The sequence below is a fragment of the Pseudorasbora parva genome, chromosome 14 (genome assembly GCF_024679245.1).
Source record: "Pseudorasbora parva isolate DD20220531a chromosome 14, ASM2467924v1, whole genome shotgun sequence".
In the NCBI taxonomy this organism is placed as follows: domain Eukaryota; kingdom Metazoa; phylum Chordata; class Actinopteri; order Cypriniformes; family Gobionidae; genus Pseudorasbora; species Pseudorasbora parva.
In genome coordinates, this window is record NC_090185.1 from 7,930,682 (window position 1) to 7,944,759 (window position 14,078).

A 14,078-nucleotide genomic window follows, 5' to 3' on the forward strand; every position below is an offset into this window, starting at 1 on the left:
GTAACATTCAGTAAATAAAAAACTCAGCTTTTTCAGCCTGTATTAGTAGGCTAATGTATGTGTTCATATTGTGAATTTAATAAACTTAAAACTTTAATAAACAGTAAATTAACATGTCTTAGAAAAATTATTCATGAAACATATCAGTATGTTAATATGTAAACCATATGTTTACTTTATTCACTGACAAAAACGGAAAAAACAGTCAAAGCTCAGCGTTATGAAGAGACAGGGCAAGATAAAAACAGAGAAAAAGAGAGATGTGGACATAAGAAAGACAAATAATCTGCCCAGTGACATCCCAGACAGCATTTACATCTGTGCCAGATCCGTTTTCGAATCAGCAGATTCGCGCAGCAGTCACACTCACTATGCAGATCTGCACCAACTTTGCGCCAGACCTGTCTGTAGATTGAACTATGGCAGTCCGTCCGGCGGGCGCGGCGCCGATCCGGGGCAGCTGCGCAGACCATACGCGCCACAGCTGAATTGAGTCCGTTCGGCGGGTTGGGTGCCGAACCGGGGCAGCTGCGCAGACCATACGCGCCACAGCTGAATTGAGTCCGTCCGGCGGGTGTGGGCCGGACCCCAGCAAGAGCGTTCACGTTAAGTTTTTGTTCGTTTGGTTATTTTTTTGGGGAATCAAAAGTGGTACTCAGGCTCCCTTTAGTGGTACGCAGAGGAATCACTAATTTAAAGTCCCCTTTAACCCAGCGGGCACCTTGACGTCAATTTGACGTCAAATATTAGTCAAGACTTGACCAATATTCTGTATGCACCATTTTAAATTCAGTTTGGAAATTAATTTTTTCCAGTGTTAACTGGGTGAAAATCGGAAGTTAATCCCACACTTAAATTGGTTTTATGTATATGTAGGACAAAATTTTTGACGTTTAATTTACATCAAATCAACGTCATGTTTTAGACATCAAATTGATGTCATATTGACATCAAATTGACCTCAATATTTAGTAATTATTTCATTTAAGTTTATAACATTTTTCATGACTAAGGCCTTAAAATGCATCCATTTGGCACAGTTTCCTTCCGAGCCGTTTTGGATTTGTAAAATATTTGACATTAATCAATTTTTTTTAAATAGCTGCGTTTGCAAAAACAAAAACAAAAACATCCTAAATAATAAAAGTGCCATTATCACGTGGGGTGGCATTTTGCAGTAAAATGTAATGTGTTAATTATAGATGTGTCTGTAAATGCTGCGTGACTTGAAGTGTTTTGGTTTTAATGTGCGTGCGCATTGAACAGTCGAGAAGATTTCAAACACTGAAGCGTCGCAGAGTTGCCATGGATACGATGCAGCAGCAACCGACAAACTACAAAACTCCCTCTGTTGTTTTTCCCCCACTGCTTTCAGGTGAGTTTATTTTCTCTAAAGTTACACAAACAATACACACAGCTTTTCCTAACACTTTTCTTACGTGTAATTGACACTCTTCTGTTGAATATTTACTTTATAGAAATGTAATGTTATTAATTGTCTTCGAGAAAGTTCGTTAGCATCCCAACTGTTTTCAGAGCAGGTAAGTTAAGTTAACGTTAACAGTTAACGTAACTTAAGCTCTTATTAATAAAATGTGTTCTTTTAATAACATATTTATGGGTAGATTAGAGCCGAGGTGTTGAACTTGACAGTTTTGTAAAGGTTTTGCTGGAAATTGAATAGGTCATTAGGGCTTATTCATTTAATGTTAGTTAAATGTGTGCGCTGTTAATCGATGAATGCGAAAAATGCGAATGTGAAACTGGTTAAAATATATATACAAATGTTCTGTGATTTCAGGAGGGACAAAGTAACCACTATAACATTACAGCAATTATCCCAAGATTACAACATTTCTGGAGGAAGCTGCTGACAGAGAAGTAGGAAACACAGGTGAGCTGATAAAGTTATAATCTCTGATCAAGTAAAAAATAATGTTTTACCAATATTTTCCACCTATAATATCACCATACATCTATCTTCTTTTTATTTTCTCAAATTATTGGTTTTATTTATTTTGTTTTAGAAGGCTTTGACATCCAAACGTAAGTGACACTGTATGAACAATATTAAAGGTGCACTATGTAGTATTTATATATGTGTTATATATTTTGTTCAGTTGAGTTCTTACAATATCCCAAATGTTTCCAACTATTTGTAAATTGTGAGAAAATTGCTATTTTAACCAAGGACCCGTGGCGTTTCAGCATAGCGTTTGAGGGAGTCACCTGTCAATTGCGTCATATCTGTGCCTCGGCAGAAGCGCTTTACTCTTAGCAGTGTGAACAAGTGAATGCATAGAGTAACGTAATAACATAATTTTAAAACACACTCAAATGTATCTAATATGATAAACAGAGGCGCATACTCATGACCGGAAAAGCGGAAATGGTGCACAGAACAGTGTTCCATCCCGTCATGATAAAAGTCCCGGTGCTCACGAGGCGTGTGTTGTTCATCTCATTAACAATCGCTCCAGCAACCTTGCTAAGCTCCACAACACTTGGACCTGCTCTGCTTCCTACTACATTAATGTTAATAATCACATTCATGAATGAGTCCTATCCCGATTCTTTTCCACCGGCTGTGAGATGAAGACTATATGGCCCAAGGTTCTGCTCTTAAACTTGGCATCATCAAACTACGCCTTTGTTTTTTGCTTTGCATTACATCATGTATAACCTTGTGCACACAGAAAGTATAACACTAGCTTTAAAGAGGTTAAATTACTTTGTGAATTGCTATGTTACTACAAATGATGGTTGATGAAAGTCTTATTTATGCTCTACTTTAAATGATGTGAAACAAGTAATACAAAATATGCTCCATCTTCATTCAGGTTCTGTACAGCAGTCAGGCCCAGCATCTTAAGAGGCTGATGTAAAACATCTCATGAAGAACCATCTTCGAGCTGCTCCCAACAGAAATGAGGGAATGGGACGCCAAAATGGTCAGACAGCAATTGATCTGTGTTCAGATTCAGATTAGGAAATTGTTCAGAAATTGTATTTAATGTGTGTATTGTGTCTGACCTCAGCGTATTTCCCTATTGTACACCACAGTGATAAATATATATTGTGTGTGTGTGTGTGTGTGTGTGTGTGTATGCTTGTTTTTGTGAAATATGAGGACATTACCCATGTCCTCACTTTTCAAAAGGCTTATAAATCATACAGAATGAGTTTTTATAAGAAAGTAAAATGCAGAATGTTTCCTGTGATGGTTAGGTTTAGGGGCAGGGGCAGTGTAAGGGGATAGAAAATACGGTTTGTATGATATGAAAACTATTACGCCTATGGAATTTTTTTTTTTTTTTTAATGTTCTAATTTTTTACACTGTTTATTTAAAGGGATACTTCACTTTTTTCATATTAAACTATGTTATTCCCTTAACTAAAATGAGTTGATATATACCTCTTTCGTTCAACACGAATAGTTGAACGACCAAGTATGGTGACACAAAGAAAAGGAAAAGTGCCACATTTTATTTTTTGTCCTCATACTTGATCGTTCAACTATTGGTGTAACTGTATTTTAATAGGGGAAACTTCTACTTGATCTCTGTTTGGTACAATAGTGAATGAACTGGGCTTAGTGGGCTAAGCTAAATGCTATCAGATCGTCACCACGCGTCAGAGAGATTAAGAGCACACACTGAGACGAGAGAGGTATGTATCAACTCGTTTTAATTAAGGTAATAACAGTTTAATATGAAATAGCGGTGAAGTATCCCTTTAAATTTGAGTTATGTTGTTATATTTTCCACTATTATTTAGATTTTTTTATTATCAGTATTATTAATGTTCATATATGTATTATTATTTATGTTCCTATCTATTATTTATATTCCTACACTGTCAGAAAAAAAGGTACATTGCTGTCACTGGGGTGGTACCCTAAGTAGGGCTGTGGCAGTTTTTTGCTGTGCCAGTAAACATGCATGACCAAGGGGGTAATCTAGCACTCGGAAAGCGTTCCCCCCATAGGGGCGGCCATTGCTAACCAAGCCATCACCTGCTGTTAGCATCCCACTGACTCCCATTCATTTTTGAGTCACTTTGACAGTGAATAACTTTACATCTGAGGCGTTTAAAGACTCCATTTGTCCATTGTTTATTTATAAAGAAACACGACAATGCATAAAAGGCTCCATTACCGTGTATCTTACACTATCGCCCCGCAGCAGCTGTTTTTGTAAAAATCGATTGCGTCATAACCAACGCGACTCTGTGGCACAGTTGAGAAATTACCTTATAGACAGGAGGAGACGCTCAGAGACGGGAAGTTTGTGCCTCTAATTGACCTCATTTTCCGCCGTTGACGTCTATGGAATAGCTCTGTCCATTTCTTTTACTGTCTATGTGCATGACAACCGCACCACCGCGGTAGAGCGCCACCGCGGTGCCTGCGTAGCACCGGCTGTGGTCAGCTAAACAATTTTTTTTGTATGTGAATGCTGTTTTACGTGGATATTATGACATGAGTGAAGCACAACGCTTTATTTACTAAATAAATAATAGGTTCGCAATTAAATGTTACCTCGCAGCCAAGGAAACATAATGCTGAAGATTATACTTTAGATTTATACTTAGACTATACCAAAGAGATAATTAATTTACATCTCTTTAAGATTTGGGAAAATAAATATGAGATTCCATGTCCAGTAGAATAAAATAGAGTAAGCCTATTCGGGAAATCGGGTGACTAGATTGGAAAACTCAAAGCTTAAATTTGTCTCACTTCACAATGTTTACCTCTCCTGTTTGACATGAATGTTGTTTCCTTGGCTGCGAGGTAACATTTAATTGCGTACCTATTATTTATTTAGTAAATAAAGCGTTGTGCTTCACTCATGTCATAATATCCACGTAAAACAGCATTCACATTCAAAAAAAAATGTTTTTGGTTTGGCCGACCACAGCCACCACGTTACTAATACATGCTCTTAAAGTACCGATATGTACCTTTTTATGTTACTAATATAGGGGTGAGTAAGGTACAAAGATGTACCTTTTCACTTTTGTACCTTCGGGTACTGCCAATGACAGCACTGTACCTTTTTTTTTCTGAGAGTGTAGCTCTGGCAATATTGTATGATTTATGTCAATAAAGCAATTTTTTTATTTGAATTTACAAAATCCAGTATTGTATGAAATGTATGTATGTATGTATGTATGTATGTATGTATGTATGTATGTATACTGATTAATAAAAGTATTATTATTAATTTTGTGTCATTATTTTGGTGGTCAAGAAAACATCAATGTGTGGATGTCAAATTGACGTTTAGTTTTTGACATCAATTTGATTTGCATTTTGCCCGATCGCACCCAACAAATGTGCTGTAAAATGTGTGCACATTAATATTGTGTTCAAAAAAGGTTTTACTTGGTTTTGTATTTATTTATTATATATATTTTTTTGTCATTTGAATACTTAACATTAATCTTTTTTCTCTCACTTGATTATATATTGGTTGGCATTGTTTTGTGTTTTCTTTTTTTTCATCTGGATTCACGTAGATGGTTGTTGACCGTTGTTCATACTGTTCTCTTTTTGCCTTTTTAAAATAAAATAAAAATATTTTGAAATGTACAAATTGTGTGGGCCGTGTTTGTCTGATAGCTTAAATATGCATCACAGACCAGGGCCAGATGAGCCCCAGATGTAAAATATGAGTAGCGGATCTGGGCCAGATCCGCACCACACGTCATGGCTTTAATAACTGTACTGGGCCAGTTCTGGCCCAGATCTGTCTCTGATCCGTAATTCCAACCTGTTCCGGTATTGGGCCGTTGGAAAGGATGACCCCGGCCCAGGTCCGTTTAGCGGACCTGCGCCAAATGCTAATGAAGACCTGGCCCAAATCTGGCCCAAATACATTTTGCTGTCTGGGATGGTTTTCAAGCTATTGTTATCTAATTTTTTGGCCTTCAGAACATCTTAAAATGCACACATGTAGATCATAGAAATCTAAACTTTCTCGGGGGAGCATGCCCCCGAACCACCCTAACATTTGGGATCTATAAACCTGCCTACATTATTGGGTTAATGCATGTACAGTATGGCCATACAGTAAGGTGTTAATATTTGCTTTATAAGTAATAATAAACAGCCAATATCTTCTGGGTATGTTTGTGAGCTATTAGTTAATAGCGCAATTTGGACCCTAAACTAAATAGTGTTACCATTTTTTCTACAGGCCTACCCTCACTGGGGACTGACTGAGCCCCCATAAAATGAAAATCCTAGAAACGTCCCTGGTGTATTTTACCTTCTTACCCCATAATTTCCTTCCAACATGTGCTGGAATTTAAAGCAGATTTAAACATTCTCAGAAATGAAACTTGACCACTAGAGGGCTGAGTATACTAACTATACTACTAAAGCGCCATCCAACCTGAAATACGTTAACATTCCAAGATTAGAGCTCCAACTTCAACCAAAAAATATGTGTATAAAAGATAAAATTGTTACTTTAAGAAAAGATTTGGCCAAACTCACTGCCTCTCAAATGGGAGGAGAGATTAATTCTCAAGTATTAATAGAGCCTGATGCAAACAACACCACACCAAAAGTTTGCTAATCTATTATAAATACAAGGCTTTTAATTTCTATTTTTTCTTTTTATGGCCCTCTAAATTTGACATGCAATTGAACGTCTGTGGAGTTGTATTTGTTGTGTTGTACTTTGAATCATTTATTCTCACCTCAGACACTTGTTTATGTTATATTTTATTAAGTAGGACCATGCAATCTGAGACTGCATGTAGAAGCTAAATATGAACTAAAAGTATAGGAAAGTGACTGATAAATAATAAAATAATACATCAAACATCTAAGATGAAAACAGACACCTCATCAGCTCAAACACAAGAACAGAGCAAAAGGAAAATTAACAGAGGCAAATGTGGGTGACAACAATACAATTTAGGCAAAAGTGACAAAATGACAAAAATGTGGCGTACAAAACATCACATTTAAATTATTCTCACTCCATATATATTTATGCAAATATATAGATATTAAGAGTGGAAAAAGAGAAAATGAAATAAATACTGCAGGTGTCGGATCAAAGTTCTCACGCGGTCCAGAAACACAGAATTTGACATTAGGTGGTCAAATATTAATACATTTTGCAATCAAGTCCAATGAGTGAACTGACTTTGCTTGAAAGGGACTTTGATTCAAACTCATAGCCCTTAAAGGGGTACTTCAGCGCTGTGAAGATGAATCGGTATTTAAACTGGGTCATTAATCAGAGGTGGTAAAAGTACTCAAAAGTTATACTCGAGTGAAAGTATATATACCTAAATAAAAAAATACTCCAGTAAAAGTAGAAAGTCCTCCATTCAAACATCACTTGAGTAAAAGTACAAAAGTATCAGATTTAAAACGTACTCAAGTACCGAAAGTAAAAAGTAAATATTCAAATTAACTGTAAATATCAATATTTAAGCAGATAAAATCTTTTGGGACTGATGCAAGGCTTAATTGAACAAATTACAAGATTAGATACTGCAATTAAGAATTTGTTAGATTTGCAATTAATAAGAGACAATGAAGCACCTTAACGCAGTATAGGGGTTAAACTTAAAATAGACATGTTCCATAACATTAGCTCCATAAAACAGATGAGGAGCAAGATATTAACTAATTCAAAATTAATTCAAAAGCCATAACCACAATGACATATTACATAACAATTAGTTAACAGTCATGTGCCTCAACAAGTAAAGTCATACTATAATTTTGCCAATTGTTATGATTAATGATTCATTAAACAGACAACTGAGAGTCGGAATGCATGGCATTGAATACATGAATTTACATTATTAGTTAATGTAATATGTTATTAGGGAATTAATGATGTCATATTTAATTAATAGCAATTCATATATTACTTAATCTATTAATCATAGATAATGTTCATTAGTTGCTGATGCATCTATAAATGGTATTAATAATCATTAATAAATGGTTTAGTTCTTCATTAGTAATACATTAATTCATGATTATCTGTGCATTAGTTAGGCATGAATTATAATAGTGCACCTGTATTGTAAAATGTTACTGATGTTTTCATAGTAAATTGTGTGCCGAAAAATAAAAATTTGGGGAAACACTGAGCTAACGTTAGTGTGGCAAACCTGACCTGTCAGCTTTTCCAAGTCTATACCTGACTGGATCATCCATGACCGACCAGACCGGTTTGGAAATCAAGTGTAATAAATACTTAATACTTGGAGCGGGCATGGGGAAATGTATTGGAGTAAAAAGTAAACTTTGCCTTTAATATTGTAGTGGAGTAAGAGTAAAAGTAGATGCAAATAAAATATACTCAAGTAAAGTACAGATCCCCGAAAAAAATACTTAAGTAAAGTATCAAAGTATTTTTACTTGATTACTTACCACCCCTGTCATTAATGTAGTAGAAATGTGAATTTTTTTTTTGAATTTGGTGCTTTCTAGACTGAGAAAAGACAGAACATTTATTTTTGTCTCATGGGGATGAAAGACTACAAAAAAAAAAATCTTTACAATCTTTAGTTTATAATGTCCAGAGTCTGTTGCTCTGCTGTTCGTCATGGTCAGAGATCCAGTTTGAGGATCCAGCCTCAGTCTGTCTCTGAATGTCCCGTCAGGACCATCAGATGTGCCGAACTCTCCGGTCGCTCCACAGATTACAGCTACAGGAGTGTCTTGATCTCCAAACATCCACAGGATCTGATCATCTCTCTGTATTTCAGTATCAGTGTTCAGAATCACAGTATCTCCTTTCCTCACGGACACATTGTCTACTTGTCATCTGTATCAGCAGCACATAAATACAGGACAGAAATTAGAGCCTGAGATTAGAGTCAAAAGGAAAACCAACAATAGCAAATGTTCAAATGAACTCATTTCACAATTATGTGTGTGACTGTGTGAAAGAGAGTGAGAAAATGAAGTCATGTATTATACATGTACATTGTTCACCCATGGGTGTGCTTGTTTGAAAACGAAGTGTGTTCAGGCTTATTGTTAGCATGTTGCTATTTTAAGGTGACTGAAAATGACCGCGCCTTTGACAAACAACATTTTTTGTGTTACTGAAAGGGCACGTGTTGTATGTCGGTGCAGTGCACTGTAGTGTGATCGAGAAGGGCACTTTAACTTTCAAAGAGTCCGTCAGAATCTGAATCTCTTTTTACACTGATCATCTGCACAGATCTGACTCTGATCTTCAGTGATTTCAGCGATGAGAACGTCAGTAAAATACCACGCCATCACATCATTTGTTTTTATTATTTCATCAGGATCTAAAGTGACAGATTCCCCTTCCTTACTGACTCTCTTTTGCCACATTTTTGTTATGTTGTAGTCTTACTCCAAAATGGATTAAATTAATTATTTTGCTCAAAATTCTACAAACAATACCCCATAATGACAACATTAATTTAATTGAAATCTTTGCACATTTATAAAATTTAAAAAAAAAATGCTCACAGCCATTTTTAGATCTCTCCAGAGATGTTCAAGTTTCAAGTCTGGGCTCTGGCTGGGCCACTCAAGGACATTCACAGAGTTGTCCCGTAGCCACTCCTTTGTTATCTTGACTGTGTGTTATCTTAGGGTCGTTGTCCTGTTGGAAGATGAGCCTTCACCCCAGTCTGAGGTCCAGAGCACTCTAGAGCGGGTTTTCATCAAGTATTGGTGCATTCATCTTTCCCTCGATCCTGACTAGTCTCCTACTGAGTCTCCTAGCAGTTCCTGCTGCTGAAAAACATCCCCACAGCATGATGCTGCCACCACCATGCTTCACTGTAAGGATGGTATTGGCCAGGTAATGGTTTTAATTGGTAATGTTAATTCTATAAAAGTCTTTTTAAAAATAAAAAGTTTTTAGCACCATTGCTGAAGCAAATGATAACCTACGTAACTTAAATGTTGTCCAGTCTGTGAGCTCTCTCCTCAGGAAAAACGTATAATGCTGCACTGGTTCCTAATCTAATTCAATAAACTATTTTTTTAAATAAAATGTTAAGTTTACCTTTGTTTTTAAGCACCAATGCTGACAAGGTATGTGAAATTGGAGTGCAGACAACTGTGACTACACTCTTAAAACAAATGTGTTAAAAACAACACAACTTGTGTTGTTTCCAACACATGTTCTGAGTGTGCTCAGGGACAACACATGTTGTGTTAAATACAACACAGAATATGTGTTGTGAAAATATACACACAAATGTGTTACTTTAGTAAACACATTAATGTGTACTTTTTGTATACATCCAACACAACTGTGTGTTATAGATTTCTACTATTTATTTTTTACTCTAAAAGATTATTGAAAAAGCTAGATCAGAATACAATATGTACACTTTCATGAAATCACACTGAAGCATTGAATACTGATCATATAGTGTTTATTTAGCTTTTATAAAAAAGTCAATACAAAAATAAGCATTTTAAAAACATGATTCATACAAAACATTAATCAAACACTTCTTTAAATAACAACATACATCACATATGATTAAAAAACTTAAAAATTGAAGTCAACGAAATCACCACATCACACCACACACATAATTCATATTTACCTAAAGAGTGCATGTTCTTTCCTTAAAGGGTTACTTCACCGCTTTTTCATATTAAACAGTTATTTCCTTAACTAAGACGAGTTGACACACACCTCTCTCGTCTCAGTGTGTGCTCTTAATCTCTCTGACGCGTGGTGAAGATCTGATAGCATTTAGCTTAGCCCACTAAGCCCAGTTCATTCACTATGGTACCAAACAGAGATCAAGTTAGAAGCCACCAAACACGTCCACGTTTTCCCTATTTAAATACAGTTACACCAATAGCTGAACGACCTAGTATGGTGACACAAAATAAAACGTGGCGCTTTTCTAAGCGGAATAAAAAGGAGAACTATAATGTATGGTGGAATAGCACTTCTGAGAGAACTTCGACTCGGCGCAGTAAAAAGTCCCGGCTGAAAAATCCTCCCTCACATCCTCCCTGTTTGGTACCATAGTGAATGAACTGGGCTTAGTGGGCTAAGCTAAATGCTATCAGATCTTCACCACGCGTCAGAGAGATTAAGAGCAGGCACTGAGACGAGAGAGGTGTGTGTCAACTCGTCTTAGTTAAGGAAATAACAGTTTAATATGAAAAAGCAGTGAAGTAACCCTTTAAATGTCAAATCAAGTTTTGTATTGACAAAAATATTTTCCAAGCACTTTTGACAGTTATACATCATCTGTTTAAATTAGGCACAACGCTACAATTTGGCAATTAATTCTATAGCATTTGATCGTTTGCAAGTGGACTGGGACAAAGGCAGGTCACATACATTATAAACTGAAGACAGTTGGCATAGATATTGAAGATTACACAGTCAATAGAATTTGAAAAGTTTGTCTAGAGCACAAGTGAGGCTTTGTACATCAAGTGGAAGAGCAAAATAATAATTATTTGCCACAATTACATACCGTCTTAAAGGGTTAGTTCACCCAAAAATGAAAACGATGTCATTAACTCCTCACCCTAATGTCGTTCCACACCCGTAAGACCTTCGTTCATCGTCACACACAGTTTAAGATATTTTAGATTTAATCCGAGAGATTCTGTCTCTCCATTGAAAACATATGCACAGTATACTGTTCCTTTCCAGAAATGGAAAAAAAAACATCATCAAAGTAGTGCATGTGTGACATCTGTGGGTTAGTTAGAATTTTTGAAGCATCGAAAATAGATTTTGGTCCCAAAATAACAAAAGCTACGACTTTATTCAGCATTGTCATCTCTTCTGTGTTTGTTTTTAATCCGCGTTCGCGACTGCGCAGACTCCCTCAGACTATAAACGAAGCTTGTGCGCACCCAAAAACACATCAGCAGCGTCACTGCTAAGGGATATAGTCGGTTGATTTAAAACAAACACGGAAAAGAAGACAATGCTGATTAGTAGTTTTCGTAGTGTTTGTTATTTTTGGACCAAAATTTATTTTGGATGCTTCAAGAGATTCTAACGAACCCACAGATGTCACACATGGACTACTTTGATGATGTTTTTATTAGCTTTCTGGTCCTTCAGGAAAGGAACAGTATACCATACATACGTGTTAAATGGAGATACAGAAAGCGCTCAGACTAAATATAAAATATCTTAAACCGTGCTCCGAAGATGAACGCAGGTCTTATGGGTCTGAAACGACATTAGAGTGAGTCATTAATGACAATTTTCATTTTTGGGTGAACGAACCCTTTAATGTCCTGTAGAGCCGATGGAAACCAGCTGCGGCTGAGTTGACATTGGCGATCCTTTTATGCCTTCTGTAAGCAGAGACGTCACACTGGTACCAGCCTACAACAATGAAACAATGAAAAGCATCAGAAAATGTTTCATGCAATATTGAAACTTTATTAAAAGCTAACATAATGCATACTGGCACCAGTTCCAATAGAGTATGTGGATGATGATGATGATGATGAATGAGGATTAACAGTGTCTATTTGAAATTATTACTTTTAATTTATGAATTGAGTGTTACAATGTACATGTCATTGTCCCATTACCACATTTAGAAATGTGTGCACATGCCACAGAAATAAAATAAATCCTTACCATCCTGCTGATTATCAGCTTTCTCCAGTCTGTCTTCTTTCCCACCGGTCATCTTGGAAAATTCAATGTCCACATGCAGTGAATAAAACAGAAAAACAGAAACAATGAAATATTAATATTAACAAATTATAAAACAACCTTTGTGTAAAGTGCTCAGCAGCTCTGTTTAACAAGTATTAACTTACCAAGTGTAACGTAATATGATGTGACTGGATCCTGGTCTTCCATTACCTAGTTAAAATATATAATAATAAAAACAACACCATATTATAATGCTGTAATCATATGAGTCATAATTTAAACCAACGAAAAAACGTAAATGTTAAATGTTTTCATCCCGTAATCCATACAACTTTAAATAACTTAGTCAGTGACAAGCTGCTGGCACAAAGTGGCGCGTTTTTAAACTAACGTTACACAACCACATATAGACTTTAAAAAATATAACATTACACAACACACGTCGCCACAACGTCGTTTAAACTAACGCATAGTATTTGGTAAAAGCCAAAAGGGACTATAACAAGTTTAAACTTAAGGAACCATGCATTAACCTTTAAGTCTTTTTAAAAACAATAACGTTACCTATAAACACCTTTGCAAAACGTGAGAGCCCGCTGGCCTAACACACAAACATTCGGTGTGTGGGAACATGGAAATGGCATAATAACAGTTAAAACAAACAAATTATATTTCCTAGACAATTAACACAAATCTCTCATGTTATGTGGAGAAATATGCACTATTTTACGCGTTTAATTAAATTCACTCACCTGAGGGAGACTGACAAACTGACGGCTGGCCGGCTCCGATTCTTTGCTGGAAACGGAAGCCACCGCGCACGCGCAGGCAGCGCAGCAATGCCATTCCGGCAGTCCTAGTTGTTTTCCCCCGTTAAAATGCGATATTCACATTTGCAACGTGATAAATAAATCCAATAGTTAAAGTTGCCAACACCCATTGACTATTTGCAACAGAAAAGATGCCTTTAATGTAAACATACTACTAAATGGGTTTTACACAGTAATTGTGTAAACAGTTGAACACTATATTTACACATCATGTGTCTGTAGTAACACAAAATGTGTTACGAATCCTTTAACACAAATTCTGTGTTCATTTTTAACACATCATTTTTAAGAGTGTAGTCAATCACACTTACCTTGCTTGTTTGCTGTTCTCACGGGGGATGAAAAACATTTTTGCAGTGTCACAGCTCATATGTTCTCTGGAACCGTGAGCTCTCTGCTCAGGTGAACATTTCTGTTGTTAGGAACCAGCATGCTGTACTGCTGGTTCCTAATCTAAACCTAAAGCAAATCCTGTTGATCCAAATTGTGCCAAAGAGGCCATTGTGGTAAATACAGTATAATACTTTATTTTAAAAAATAATACAGTAAATCACCGTATAGAGCGCCGGAGGTTGACGTCATGCAATCTAAACTCCTCTATTTTGGCAGGCAA

General features: G+C 36.3%; 2 long non-coding RNA genes across 2 annotated transcripts; one reads left to right on the top strand and one right to left on the bottom strand.

The window, feature by feature from the left end:
- Positions 1–354: 354 nt before the first annotated feature.
- Positions 355–2,864, top strand: LOC137040026 (uncharacterized). Its single transcript, XR_010897807.1, has 3 exons — positions 355–1,541; positions 1,802–1,894; positions 2,841–2,864. It is a non-coding gene; the product is annotated as an uncharacterized lncRNA (long non-coding RNA).
- Positions 2,865–11,089: 8,225 nt separating this feature from the next.
- On the bottom strand, positions 11,090–13,477 carry LOC137040019 (uncharacterized). The gene is made up of 4 exons (XR_010897800.1): positions 13,388–13,477; positions 12,800–12,845; positions 12,615–12,666; positions 11,090–12,353 (listed from the first exon to the last, which is right to left on the bottom strand). It is a non-coding gene; the product is annotated as an uncharacterized lncRNA (long non-coding RNA).
- Positions 13,478–14,078: the final 601 nt, after the last annotated feature.